Genomic DNA, 15,722 nt, shown 5'->3' with positions numbered 1-15,722 from the left:
GTTCTTTGTGCCTTCTTTCTTTTTCTGTTGTCTTCTTTGTTAGATAATTGTCAATTTTGTTGATCTTTCCAAAAAGTCAACTATTTCATTGATTTCCTTTATAATGTTTTCTGTTTTCAATTACATGAATTTCTATTCTTCATTATTTCCTTCCTTCTGCTTACTTTGCTTTTCATTTTGTAGATTCTTGAGGTGTGAGCTTTGAGATTTTTCCATTTTCTAATGTGTACATTGTTTTACAAAGTTGACTGTTAGCATTGCTTTGTGTGTGTGTTAAGTTGCTTCAGTTGTGTCTGACTCTTTGCAACCCTATAGACTATCACTTGCCAGGTTCCTCGGTCCATGGGATTCTCCAGGCAAGAATACTGGAGTGGGTTGCCATTTCCTCCTCCAAGGACACTTCTGGACCCAGGGATCAAACCTCCATCTCTTATATCTCCTGCATTGACAGTCGGGCTCTTTACCACTAGCACCACCTGGGAAGCCCCAGCATTGCTTTCAGTTCTGTTCAGTTCAGTCACTCAGTCGTCTCCAACTCTTTGCGACACCATGAACCCCAGCACACCAAGTCTCCCTGTCAATCACCAACTCCTGGAGCTCACCCAAACCCATGTTCATTGAGTCAGTGATGCTATCCAACCATCTCAGCCTCTGTCATCCCCTTCTCCTCCTGCTCCCAATCTTTCCCAGCATCAGGGTCTTTTCAAAAGAGTCAGCTCTTTGTATCAGGTGGCCAAAGTATTGGAGTTTCAACTTCAACTTCAGTCCTTCCAATGAACACCCACGATTGATCTCCTTTAGGATGGACTGGTAGGATCTCCTTGCAGTCCAAGGGACTCTCAAGAGTCTTCTGCAACACCACAGTTAGAAAGCACCAATTCTTCAGCACTCAGCTTTCTTCACAGTCCAATTCTCACATATACATGACTACTGGAAAAACTATAGCCTTGACTAGACGGACCTTTGTTGACAAAGTAATGTCTCTGTTTTTCAATATGTTGTCTAGGTTGGTCAAAACTTTCCTTCCAAGGAGTAAGCATCTTTTAATTTCATGGCTGCAGTCACCATCTGCAGTGATTTTGGAGCCCAGAAAAATAAAGTCAGCCATTGTTTCCACTGTTTCCCCATCTATTTGCCATGAAGTGATGGGACCAGATGCCATGACATTTGTTTTTGGAATGTTGAGATTTAAGCTAACTTCTTCACTCTCCTCTTTCAATTTCATCAAGAGGCTCTTTAGTTCCTCTTCACTTTCTGCCATACGGGTGGTATCTGCACATCTGAGGTTATTGATATTTCTCCTGGCCATTTTCATTCCAGCTTGTGCTTCCTCCAGCCCAGCGTTTCTCTTGATGTATTCTGCATAGAAGTTAAATAAGCAGGGTGACAATAGACAGCCTTGATGTACTCCTTTACCTATTTGGAACCAGTCTGTTGTTCCGTGACCAGTTCTAACTGCATACAGGTTTCTCGAGAGGCAGGTCAGTTGGTCTGGTATTCCCATCTCTTTCAGAATTTTCCACAGTTTATTGTGATCCACACAGTCAAAGGCTTTGGCATAGTCAATAAAGCAGAAATAGATGTTTTTCTGGAACTTTCTTTCTTTTTCAATGATCCATAGGACGTTGGCAATTTGATCTCTGATTCCTCTGCCTTTTCTAAAACCAGCTTGAACATCTGGGAGTTCATGGTTCATCTATTGCTGAAGCTTGGCTTGGAGAATTTTAAGCATTACTTTACTAGTGTGTGAGATGAGTGCAATTGTGCGGTAGTTTGAGCATTCTTTGGCATTGCCTTTCTTTGGGATTGGAATGAAAACTGACATTTTCCAGTTCTATGGCCACTGCTGAGTTGTCCAAATTTGCTGATGTATTGAGTGCAACACTTTCACAGCATCATCTTTTAGGATTTGAAATAGCTCAACTGGAATTCCATCACCTCCACTAGCTTTGTTCCTAGTGATGCTTCCTAAAGCCCACTTTAATTCACATTCCAGGATGTCTGGCTCTAGGTGAGTGATCACACCCTCGTGATTATCTGGGTCATGAAGATCTTTTTTGCACAGTTTTTCTGTGTATTCTTGCCACCTCTTCTTAATAGCTTCTGCTTCTGTTAGGTCCCTACCATTTCTGTCCTTTATCAAGCCCATCTTTGTATGAAATATTCCCTTGGCATTGCTTTAGCTCTCTCAACTTTTGATATGGCATATTTTCATTTTCTTTCTGCTAAGTGTAGTTTTAATTCCTTCATAATTTCCTGTTAATTATTGATATCTATTTTGATTTTACCATGACAAGAAAAAGCATTTAAATAATGCTGTTTTAACTGCTGATCATTTTTAAATTGTTGAGATTTCTTTTATATCATAAGATGTAGGTTATCCCAGAATTATGTCTTGTGGTCTATTGAAAAAAAAAGTTACTCTGCTTCTAGGTGAAGTGTTGTGTAAGTGTTAGATCCTATTGGTTGATGTTCTTGTTGAACACCTTTCTTCTACATCTTTGATGATTCTCTCTGAAATTTCTGTAAATTGCTGACAGTGCTTTGTTGAAACGCTCAGTTGTAATTATGCATTTGCCAATCTCTTTTTAATCTTACCAGTTTGAGCTTCACAAATTTTGACACTTTGTTTTTCAGTGAATACACAATTAGGATTTCAGTCTTCTTAGTGGATTCTTTTTATCAGTATCTTATGTCTTTCTTTGTTTTTAAAAATTATCTTTCCTCTCACATCTGCTTCATCTGTTATTAACATAGCCACTCCCCTCTCCCTTCTTATTGGTTGTAAAATGCAGCATGCAAGATCTTAGTTCCCTCTTATGGGATTGAACCTGTGCTCCCTGCTATGGAAATGCAGAGTCTTAACCACTGGTCCACCAAGGAAGTCCCACCACTCCCTTCCTTTGATTAATGTTTGCATAATATACCTTTTTGGGGTTCCCTGGTGACTGAGTGGTAAAGAATCCTCCTGCTAATACAGGAGATGCAGGTTTGATCAATGAATCAGGAAAGTCCCATGGAGAAGGAAATGGCAACCCACTTCATTTTCTTGCTTGGGAAACCCCATGGACAGAGGAGCCTGGCAGGCTGCCGTCCATGGAGTCACAAAAGAGTCAGACACAAGTGAGCAACTAAGCAACAAAAACAGCAATATGTCTTTCACTTTTTAATGTGTTTATATCATTATATTTAAAGTGAGTTTACTGTAGACATCATGTATAGGGTCATTTTTTAGATCCATTCTATTAATGTTTGTCTTTTAATTGATGTGCTCGTAACTATTTATATTTAACATCATTAATGACATGTACTCAACATTCAGAAAACAAAGATCATGGCATCTGGTCCCATCACTTCATGGGAAATAGATGGAAAAAGAGTGGAAACAGTGTCAGACTTTATTTTTGGGGTCTCCAAAATCACTGCAGATGCTGATTGCAGCCATGAAATTAAAAGACGTTTACTCCTTGGAAGGAAAGTTATGACCAACCTTGATAATATATTAAAAAGCTGAGACATTACTTTGCCAACAAAGGTCTGTCTAGTCAAGGCTATGTTTCTTCCCGTGGTCATGTATGGATGTGAGAGTTGGACTGTGAAGAAAGCTGATTGCCAAAGAATTGATGCTTCTGAACTGTGGTGTTGGAGAAGACTCTTGAGAGTCCCTTGTACTGCAAGGAGATCCAACCAGTCCATTCTAAAGGAGATCAATCCTGGGTGTTCATTGGAAGGACTGAATGCTGCAGCTGAAACTGCAATACTTTGGCCACCTCATGCGACGAGTTGACTCACTGGAAAAGACTCTGATGCTGGGAAAGGTTGGGGGCGGGAGGAGAAGGGAACAACCGAGAATGAGATGGCTGGATGGCATCACCGACTCTGTGGACATGAGTTTGAGTGAACTCCGGGAGTTGGTGATGGACAGGGAGGCCTGGCATGCTGTGATTCATGGGGTTGCAGAGAGTCGGACACGACTGAGCGACTGAACTGAACTGAACTGAACTGAACTGAATGACATGTAAAGGCTTAAATCTACCATTTTATTTTTTGTTTATGTTCTTCTGTTTTCTTTCCCCTGACTTCCTGTGGTTTAAACAATATGAATACTTTTAAGAATCTATTTATTTTTCTCTGATGTATATGAGTATATCTCTTGGCACAACTTTTCAGTGGTTGCTCTTAGTATTACTTCATATATACATGGGCTTCCCTGGTGGCTCAGACAGTAAGGAATCAGTCTGCAATGAAGGAGACCCAGGTTTGCTCCCTAGGTCAGGAAGATCCCCAGGAGAAGGGAGTGAATACTCATTCCAGTATTCTTGCCTGCAGGATTCCATGGGCAGAGGAGTCTGGCAGGCTACAGTCTATGGGGTCACAAAGAGTTAGACATGACTGAGCAACTAACAATATATATATGTCTCCTCATAGCTAACTGGTATATTATTTTACTAGTTCAAATGGAATGTAGAAAACTTATCTATTTCAACACCCTCTTTTTCTCTTCTGTTTATTATACAATTGTGAAATATTTCTTCTATATGTATTTAGAATCACAGTGTTATAATTTTTCTGTCAACAATCATAATATAGAAAACAAGAGGTAAAGGAAAGCCTTTTGTATTTACTCATACTTTTCTTTCCCGACTTCCTTCCTGATGTTCCCAAGTTCCATCTTTTATATTTTGTTTTCTATTTAGAGAACACTCTTTGACATTGTTTTAGGGTAGGGATGGTAGTACATTTTCTTAGTTTACCTTCAACTGAAAATGTGTTGATACCCCTTCATTCCTGAAGAATATTTTCATTGTGTATCTGTTTCCAATAGGATCACAATTAGAGAAGCCCAAGTGCCCAAAGAAGGGTTCAAACAGCAGAATCAACTAGGGTCAAGAATTCTGCTACCTAGAGTGTTGAGATTGGTGAAATTCAATAAAAAATTTAGAACCCTAGGGAAAAAATGGTATTTTCTGCTATAGTCTAGCCCAGTTTTTCCCCTATATTAAATATATATATATATATATATATATATATATATATATATATATATATATATATGGTGAATGAAAAATGTTGCCTGCCATATCAGTAAACAATGCATGTTGGGGCAATCAAGACATCAGTCACTGCAGTCACCCTGTACTATGTATCCAGGATGGAGAAATGGAGGATACTGGCCCTAAATAGGTCAGGTGCATATCAAAGTAATGATTTCAGTGACCCCAGACTCTTCCTACATAGAAAAGCTCTAAATTCATTAATTTGAAATGTCAGATTTTTTCTTTAATTAGTAGTAATCTTTTGATATTTTGACTATTATGTTTTTTTTTGCAATAAATCATATGTATCTGGCTCTACCCTTGCCTCTTCAGAAGAGTCCCTTAGAACTGAGAAGCTGTCTTCCAGAATTAAGTCCTCAACAAGTTAGAGAATAAAACATAATTCTCAACTTTCAGATTGTGCATTTTTCCCAGTTGACAACATGTTGCACTGGGAAGGGCAGAAGGAAGACTGTGAGTAAAACAAACTCAGATGCTGACCAGAGGGAGGCATGTTCTTGGGTAAGTGAGGATGTGAACCTGCCTGAAGCAGGAGTGGAAGTTTTTTAATAAAGCAGAAAGTTATCATATTATGAAGGATTTTCAATGTATGCAGAAAGAATCCATGCTTATAGCACAAATTGAGGGACAGTATACCCTGTGAGGGCTTCCCTGGTGGCTCAGAGGTTAAAGCGTCTGCCTCCAGTGTGGGAGACCCGGGTTCAATCCCTGGGTCGGGAAGAACCCCTGGAGAAGGAAATGGTAACCCACTCCAGTATTCTTGCCTGGAGAATCCCATGGACGGAGAAGCCTAGGCTACAGTCCACGGGGTCGCAAAGAGTCGGACACGACTGAGCAAATGAACGGAACGGAATGGATACCCTGTGAACCTCACAGCACAGCTGTGATTCTCTATGTCAATATGTACAGGAGACAGGAAGCAAGACCATTGCCAAGGAAAAGAAATGCAGAAAAGCAGAATGGCTGTTTGAGGAGGCCTTACAAATAACTGTGAAAAAAAGAGAAGCCAAAAGCAAAGGAGAAAAGGAAAGTTATATCCATTTGAATGTAGAGCTCCAAAGAATAGCAAGGAGGGATAAGAAAGCCTTCCTCAGTGATCAATGCAAAGAAATAGAGGAAAAAAATAAAATGGGAAAGACTAGCAATCTCTTCAAGAAAACCAATTACCAAGGGAACATTTCATGCAAACATGGGCTCAATAAAGGACAGAAATGGTAGGGACCTAACAGAAGCAGAAGATATTAAGAAGAGGTGGCAAGAATACACAGAAGAACTGTGCAAAAAAGATCTTCACAACCCAGATAATCATGAGGGTGTGATCACTCACCTAGAGCCAGACATCCTGGAATGTGAATTAAAATGGGCCTTAGGAAGCATCACTAGGAACAAAGCTAGTGGAGGTGATGAAATTCCAGTTGAGCTATTTCAAATCCTAAAAGATGATGCTGTGAAAGTGCCTCACTCAATACGCCAGCAAATTTGGACAACTCAGCAGTGACCACAGGACTGGAAAATGTCAGTTTTCATTCCAATCCCAAAGAAAGGCAATGCCAAAGAATGTGCAAACTACTGCACAATTGCACTCATCTCACACACTAGCAAGGTAATGCTTAAAATTCTCCAAGCCCAGCTTCAACAATACATGAACTGTGAACTTCCAAATGTTCAAGCTGGTTTTAGAAAAGGCAGAGGCACCAGAGATCAAATTGCCAACATCCACTGGATCATGGAAAAAGCAAGAGAGTTCCAGAAAAGCATCTATTTCTGCTTTATTGACTATGCCACAGCATTTGACTGTGTGGATCACAATAAACTGTGGAAAACTCTGAAAGAGATGGGAATACCAGACCACCTGAGCTGACTATTGAGAAACCTGTATGCAGGTCAGGAAGCAACAGTTAGAACTGGACATGGAACAACAGACTGGTTCCAAATAGGAAAAGGAGCACGTCAAGACTGTATATTGTCACCCTGCTTATTTAACTTCTATGCAGAGTACATCAAGAGAAATGCTGGGCTGGAGGAAGCACAAGCTGGAATCAAGATTGCAGAGAGAAATATCAATAACCTCAGATATGCCGATGATACCACCCTTTGGCAGAAAGTGAAGAAGAAGTAAACAGCCTCTTGATGAAAGTGAAAGGGGAGAGTGAAAACATTGGCTTAAAGCTCACTCAATGTTCAGAAAACAAATGTCATGGCATCTGGTCCCATCACTTCATGGGAAATAGATGGGGAAACAGTGGAAACAGTGGCAGACTTTATTTTGGGGGGCTCTAAAATCACTGCAGATGGTGACTGAAGCCATGAAATTAAAAGACAGTTACTCCTTGGAAAAAAAGTTATGACCAACCTAGACAGCATATTAAAAAGCAGAGACATTACTTTGCCAATAAAGGTCTGCCTAGTCAAGCTATGATTTTTCCAGTAGTCATGTGTGGATGTGAGAGTTGGACTATAAAGAACGCTGAGCACTGAAGAATTGGTGTGTTTGAACTGTGGTGTTGGAGAAGACTCTTGAGAGTCCTTTGGACTGCAAGGAGATCCAACCAGTGCATCCTAAAAATCAGTCCTGGGTGTTCATTGGAAGGACTGATGTTGAAGCCGAAACTCCAATACTTTGGCCACCTGATTCAAAGAGCTTATCCATTGGAAAATACCCTGATACTGGGAAAGATTGAAGGTGAGAGGAGAAGAAGATGACAGAGAATGAGATGGTTGGATGGCATCACTGACTCAATGGACATGAGTTTGAGTAATCTCCAGGAGTTTGTGATGGACAGGGAGGCCTGGCATACTGCAGTCCATTTGGCACAGAGTTGGATACGAGTGAGTGACTGAACTGAACTGAACTGATGTCATTATGTGTCTTAGACCTCAGAACTAGGGAAAGCTGTGTTTCCTTTGATCAACTCTTGTCTTCATCTTGGGAAGAGTTGGGAACTTGTTACTGATTCTTTTTCTTTACCACTGTGTTCTCAGTGAAACTGTGAGCTGAATTGGCAGCCCATAGCCAACAGTTGTATATACACTGGGATTTATTTTTCTCTGTCTTTACTCTAAATTTTTTTAAAGTAGTTAACCTTCAATTTCAATTGGTTTTAGTGTAAATTTCATTCAATATTATTATCATGTATATGGTATTTACAGTTTGAAATGATAATGATTGCATTTTTGTCATGCTCAGTCATTCAGTCTTACCCAAATCTTTGCGACCCCGTGGATAATAAGATTCATGTTAAATGCATAGTTTCATCTCACAGAGTAAAAATTGATTTCTGCATGTTATTGTGTGGCAGCCAAAGAAATAAAATTGTCTCATTGTAGGGTTGTCACTCATCTTCACATGAATACAAAATGGAAAGGAGAAGTCTCCAGGATCAGGTGGGAGGACCAACTCAAAGATATCTGTTGTGGTTTTTGTTCTCATAGAATGGTAAGAAGGCTGTGGCCCTCCTTACAATAGTCACCTTTGACCCTTCCTCTGTAGTCTCTCATCACTAGGGAGAGTGGATTTCCACAGAAGATTTAACAAAATGACAGTTGGCCTTCTCCACCCTTGATGTCTACAAAAGGACATTGATTTTTGTCTCCCCGATGTATAGAATGCCAGGAATAGACCTTCATAAAGCCCCTGCCAAGTGCCAGCACCAGCTCCAGTAATCCATACCCCCAGGGATTCTGTAGGCATACCCTAGCCTCTGTTTTATCCTGGACCCAGAACCAGTAAGTAATTTCTGCACTTTGGATGACTTAAACCTTCTGGGCCTCAGATTCTTTTTCTTCATAATTGGAATAATTTCTCAGAGCCCTTTAAACTCAAAGTATATAAAGATGGGAGTTTTGCTTGATCTCTCCTGATAATTGCTAGTCAGGCTCACAACCAAAATATTTTCTAACATTCCGTATTTTCTGTATTTCTATTATTTTAATTTATTGATCTTATTTCATTCTTTAACTCTTGCATGTCCTAAAATGTATTGAACATGTTTCCCTCTGCATCCAATGTCATGGAATGAACTTCAGTTGTGTTGTAACTATGAAGCCCAGAGACATTTTGGAAAGTCCCTACTATTCCATTCATTTAACCATAATTACTTCGAAATTCAGCAGACATGTTTATTATAAAAGCTATTAAAGATGGTATCTATGTACAGATGGGCTTTGCTGGTGGCTCAGATGATAAAGAATCTGTTGGCAATGCAGGAGACCCAGGTTCGATCCCTGGGTTGGGAAGATTCCCTGGAGAAGGGAATAGCTACCCACTTCATTATTCTTGCCTGGAGAATTCCATGGGCAGAGGAGCCTAGTTGGCTACAGTCCATGGTGTTGCAAAGAGTTGGATACAATTGAGGAACTAATACTTTCACTATCATGGACAAATAGATTTCTTACTTTGTCTTCTTGCTTCTTTTCCTTTCTCTAGTTTGTGTCTTGTCAGTTACCCTGTTCTTCAGGTGATAAATGCAATCCTTCATTATTAGTTCATTAGGTTTATGCCTCTCAAGTCTACAGCATCCATTAGTTGGTGAGATAAATTGTTTTCATGTCTGTTGCATTCTGCCATCTTTTCATAACATTGTAAATTTTTCTGTCTGCATCTCACACGCTAGTAAAGTCATGCTCAAAATTCTCCAAGCCAGGCTTCAGCAATATGTGAACCGTGAACACCCAGATGTTCAAGCAGGTTTTAGAAAAGGCAGAGGCACCAGAGATCAAATTGCCAACATCTGCTGGATCATGGAGAAAGCAAGAGAGTTCCAGAAAAACATCTATTTCTGCTTCATTGACTATGCCAAAGCCATTGACTGTGTGGATGACAATAAACTGTGGAAAATTCTGAAAGAGATGGGAATCCCAGACCACCTGACCTGCCTCTTGAGAAACCTGTATGCAGGTCAGGAAGCAACAGTCAGAACTTTACACAGAACAACAGACTGGTTCCAAATAGGAAAGGGAGTGCGTCAAGGCTGTATATTGTCACCTTGCTTATTTAACTTATATGCAGAGTACATCATGAGGAACGCTGGGCTGGAAGAAGCAGAAGCTGGAATCAAGATTGCTGGGAGAAATATCAATAATCTCAGATATGCTGATGACACTACCCTTATGGCAGAAAGTGAAGAGGAACTCAAAAGCCTCTTGATGGAAGTGAAAGAGGAGAGTGAAAAGGTTGGCTTGAAGCTCAACATTCAGAAAACAAAGATCATGGCATCTGGTCACATCACTTCATGGGAAATAGATGGAAAAACAGTGGAAATAGTGTCAGACTTTATATTTTTGGGCTCCAAAATCACTGCAGATGCTGATTGCAGCCATGAAATTAAAAGACGCTTGCTCCTTGGAAGGAAAGTTATGATCAACCCTGATAATATATTAAAAAGCAGAGACATTACTTTGCCAACCAAGGTCCGTCTCGTCGAGGCTATGGCTTTTCCCGTGGTCATGTATGGATGTGAGAGTTGGACTGTGAAGAAAACTGATCGCCGAAGAATCGATGCTTTTGAACTGTGGTGTTGGAGAAGACTCTTGAGAGTCCCTTGGACTGCAAGGAGATCCAACCAGTCCATTCTAAGGGAGATCGATCCTGGGTGTTCATTGGAAGGACTGATGCTAAAGCTGAAACTGCAATACTTTGGTCACCTCATGCGACGAGTTGACTCACTGGAAAAGACTCTGATGCTGGGAAGGGTTGGGGGTGGGAGGAGAAGGGGACGACCGAGAATGAGATAGCTGGATGGCATCACCGACTCTGTGGACATGAGTTTGAGTGAACTCTGGGAGTTGATGATGGACAGGGAGGCCTGGCGTGCTGTGATTCATGGGGTCGTGGAGAGTCAACTGAACTGAACTGAACTGAACTGAATTTTATGTTAAGGACTCATCTTTGGTCTTCAATTTTATATTGAATCAATATTAATATGATTGAGTATTTTAACATTTTACTTAAATTGTATTTAAAATTTAATTTTTAAAAGTACCATTTGCTAAAAATATCTTACTTTCAGCTATAAAAGGATTTATATTATTTGACTTCTGTTATTTCTTTATAATATCTGGTTACATATCCTTTAGAGTGAGAATGAAGAAAGGCTTATTACTTAAATCAAAAGAAGTTAGAATCCTATTTTTGTAATGTAGAACATTATATATTATATTGTCCCAAACTCCAATTTTGAGATATGAAAATCAAAGCCCCAAGTTTGATTCCCATGTCAAGGAGAATATTTGGCATAGCTAAGGTTATAAAATTTAAAACAGATTAAATAATGTTCACAGTTTTATTTTTAAAGTTCAAGCAACATATAAAACTATGAGGAAGAAATAGGAAAAGAAGTCATTCCAATCCATTTCTAAGAATTCCATTTGTTACATTTCTTCCCAGGTGACTTTTATTGGAGAGTCATGAAAAAATAGTTAAAACATCATTTTATTTATAAAGTTACTAATTGTGTTGAGTTGTAAAAATAATCTTATATGAACAGAATATTAGCAATTTTATTTGCTGTGAAGGAATCACTTAATTTAAATATTTCTTCAACACAATACGTGTTAGTGCCCCCAAATATTTCTACAGATTATGATAAAAAAAGTTTTGAAGAATAGTAATAAAATGGAGTATTTCTCTTGTTTAGATTTTCAAACCTTTTTGAAAATTATTTTTCGTTGTGGAAAAATACACATGACTAAAAATTTACCATCTTAACCATTTTTTTAATAAAGGATAATTGCTTTACAGAAATTTTATTGTTTTCTGTCAAACCTCAACCTGAATCAGCCATAGGTATACATATATCCCTTCCCTTTTGAACTTCCCTTCCATCTCCCTCCCCATCCCACCCCTCTGCTGCTGCTGCTAAGTCACTTCAGTCGTGTCCAACTCTGTGTGACCCCATAGACAGCAGCCCATCAGGCTCCCCCATCCCTGGGATTCTCCAGGCAAGAACACTGGAGTGGATTGCCATTTCCTTCTCCAATGTGTGAAAGTAAAAAGGGAAAGTGAAGTCGCTCAGTCATGTCTGACTCACAGCGACCCCATGGACTGTAGCCTACCAGGCTCCTCCGTCCATGGGATTTTCTAGGCATGAGTACTGGAGTGGCTTGCCATTGCCTTCTCTGTCCCACCCCTCTAGGTTGATGCAAAGAAGCTGTTTGAGTTTCCTTAGCCATACAGAAAATTCCTGTTGGATCTATTTTACATATGGTAATATAAGTTTCCATGTTACTCTTTCCATACATCTCACCCTCTCCTACCCTCACCCCATGTCCATAAGTCTATTTTCTATGTCTGTTTATCCATTACTGCCCTGTAAGTAAATTCTTCAGTACCATTTTTCTAGACTCTGTATATATGTGTTAGAATACAGTGTTTATCTCTTTCTGACTTACTTCACTCTGTACAATAGGTTCTAGGTTCATCCATCTCATTAGAACTGACTCAAAGGTGTTCCTTTTTATGGTTGAGTAATATTCCATTGTGTGTATGTACCACTACTTCTTTATCCATTCATCTATTGATAGGCGTCTAAGTTGTTTCCATGTTCTAGCTATTGTAAATAGTGCTGCAATGAACAATGGGTTACATGTGTCTTTTTCAATTTTGGTTTCCTGCAAATGAACTGGGTTATATGCTGGGTTATATGGTGGTTTTATTCCTAGTTTTTTAAGGAATCTCCGTACCATCTTCGATAGTGGCTGTATCAATTTACATTCCCACCAACAGTACAAGAGCATTCCCTTTTCTCCACACCCTCTCTAGCATTTATTATTTGTAGACTTTTTGATGATGGCCATTCTGACTGGTGTGAGGTGATATCTCATTGTGGTTTTGATTGGCATTTCTCTAATAATAAGTGACGTTGAGTATCTCTTCATGTGTTTGTTAGCCATCTGTATGTCTTCTTTGGAGAAATGTCTGTGTAGGTCTTTTTCCCACTTTTTGATTGGGTTGTTTGCTTTTCTGGCATTGAGGTGTATGAGTTGCCTGTATATTTTGAAAATTAACCCTTTGTCAGTTGTTTCATTTGCTATTGTTTTCTCCCATTCTGAGGGTTGTCTTTTCACCTTGCCTATAGTTTCCTTTGCTTTTCAAAAGCTTTTAAGTTTAATCAGGTCCCACTTGTTTACTTTTGTTTTTATTTTCATTACTCCAGGAGGTAGGTCATAGAGGATCTTGCTTTGATTTACGTCATTGAGTGTTCTGCCTCTGTTTTCCTCTAAGAGTTTCATAGTTTCTGGTCTTACATTTAGGCCTTTAATCCATTTTGTGTTTTTCTTTGTGTATTGTGTTAGGAAGTGTTCTAATTTCATTCTTTTACATATAGCTGTCCAGTTTTCCCAGAACCATTTATTGACGAGGCTGTCTTTGTCCCATTGTATATTCTTGCCTCCTTTGTCAAATATAAGGTACCCATATGGCTCAGAGGTTAAAGCATCTGCCTCCAATGCGGGAGACCCAGGTTCGATCCCTGGGTCGGGAAGATCCCCTGGAGAAGGAAACGGTAACCCACTCCAATATTCTTGCCTGGAGAATCCCGTGGACGGAGAAGCCTGGTAGGCCACAGTCCACGGGGTCGCATAGAGTCAGACACGACTGAGCGACAGAACGGAACGGATAGGTGCATGAGTTTATTTCTGAGCTTTCTATCTTGTTCCATTGGTCTATATTTCTGTTTTTGTGCCAGTCCCATACTGTCTTGATGACTGTAACTTTGCAGTATAATCTGAAGTCAGGAAGGTTGATTCCTCCAGCTCTTTCTCAAGACCTCTTTGGCTGTTCTGGGTCTTTTGTGTTTCCATATGAACTGTGAAATTTTCTGTTCTAGTTCTGTGAAAAATGCCATTGGTAATTTGATAGGGATTGCATTGAATCTGTAGATTGCATTCAGTGATACAGTCTTTTTCACAATATTGATTCTTTCTACCTAGGAACACAGAATATCATCTCTCCATCTGTTTATGCCATCTTTGATTTCTTCCATTAGTGTCTTATAATTTTCTGCATACGGTTCTTTTGTCTCCTTAGGTAAGTTTATTCCTCGATATTTAATTATTTTTGTTGCAATGGTGAATGGGACTGATTCCTTAATTTCTCTTTCTGATTTTTTCATTGTTAATATATAGAATTGGGAGTGTTTTCTGTGTATCGATTTTGTATCCTGCAACTTTGTTAAATTCACTGATTAGCTCTAGTTATTTTCTGATACTATCTTTAGGGTTTTCTATGTAAGGCATCATATCATCAGTGAGAGCTTTACTTCTTTTCCAATCTGGATTCCTTTTATTTCTTTTTCTTCTCTGATTGCTGTAGCTAGGACTTCCAGAACTATCTTGAATAATAGTAGGGAAAGTGGGCACCCTTGTCTTTTTCCTGATCTTAGGGGGAATGCTTTCAGTTTTTCAACATTGAGTATAATGTTTGCTGTAGGCTTATCATATATGATCTTTACTATGTTGAGGTAGGTTCTTTCTATGCCCATTTTTTGAAGAGTTTTAATCATAAATGGGTGCTGAATTTTTTCAAAGGCTTTTTCTGCATCTATTGAGAAGATCATATGGTTATTATCTTTCAGTTTGTTAATATGGTGTATCACATTGATTTATTTGCACATATTGAAGAAACCTTGTATCTCTGGAATAAACCCAATTTGATCATGGTGTATGAGCTTTTTGATGTGTTGCTGAATTCTGTTTGCTAAAATTTTGTTAAGGATTTTTGCATCTATGTTTATCAGTGATATTGGCCTGAAGTTTTCTTTTTTTGTGTGTTGTCTTTGTCTGGTTTCAGTATCAAGGTAATGGTGGCCTTACAGAAAGAGTTTGGAAGTGTTCCTTCCTCTGCAATTTTTGAAAGAGTTTTAGAAGGATATGCATTAGCTCTTCTCTAACTGTTTGATAGAATTTTCCTGTGAAGCAACCCGGGCTTTTGTTTTTTGGAAGATTTTTGATCACAGCTTTAATCTCAGTGCTTGTAATTTGGTTGTTAATAATTTCTCTTTGTTCCTGGTTCAGTCTTGGAAGATCAAACTTTTGTAAGAATCTATCCATTTCTTCCAGGTTATCCATTTTATTTCCATATAGTTGTTCATAATAGCCTCTTATTATCCTTTGTATTTCTGCATTGTCTGTTGTTACCTCTCCTTTTTCATTTCTAATTTTGTTCATTTGATTCTTCTCTCTTTTTTTCTTGATATGTCTGGCCAAAGATTTGTCAATTTTGCTTATCTTCTCAAAGAACCAGTTTTTAGTTTTATTAATCTTTACTACTGTTCCCTTCATTTATTTTTCATTTATTTCTGCTCAAATCTTTATGATTTCTTTCCTTCTACTAATTTTGGGCCATCTTAACCATTTTTAAGTGTACAGTTCTGTAGTGTTAAGCACATTATCATTGTTACACAACCAGTTTTCAGAACTCTTTATCTTGCAGAAATGAAATTATATACTCATTAGACAACAACTTCCCATTGTCCTTTCCCCACCTCCTGGAAACCACTATTCTACTTTCTGTCTCCATGAATTGCCTTCTCCAGTTACCTCATAAAAGTGAAATCATGCAGTATTTGTCTTTTTGAGATTGGTTTGTTATATTTAGCATAATGCCTGCAAAGATCATCCATGTTGTAGCATATGATAGAATTTCTTTCTTTTTTAAAAAAAGGGGGG

The sequence above is a fragment of the Moschus berezovskii genome, chromosome 7 (genome assembly GCF_049115385.1).
Source record: "Moschus berezovskii isolate FMDL1 chromosome 7, NW_MosBer_1.0, whole genome shotgun sequence".
NCBI classification, from domain to species: Eukaryota; Metazoa; Chordata; class Mammalia; order Artiodactyla; family Moschidae; genus Moschus; species Moschus berezovskii.
This window is presented reverse-complemented; position numbering follows the sequence as displayed.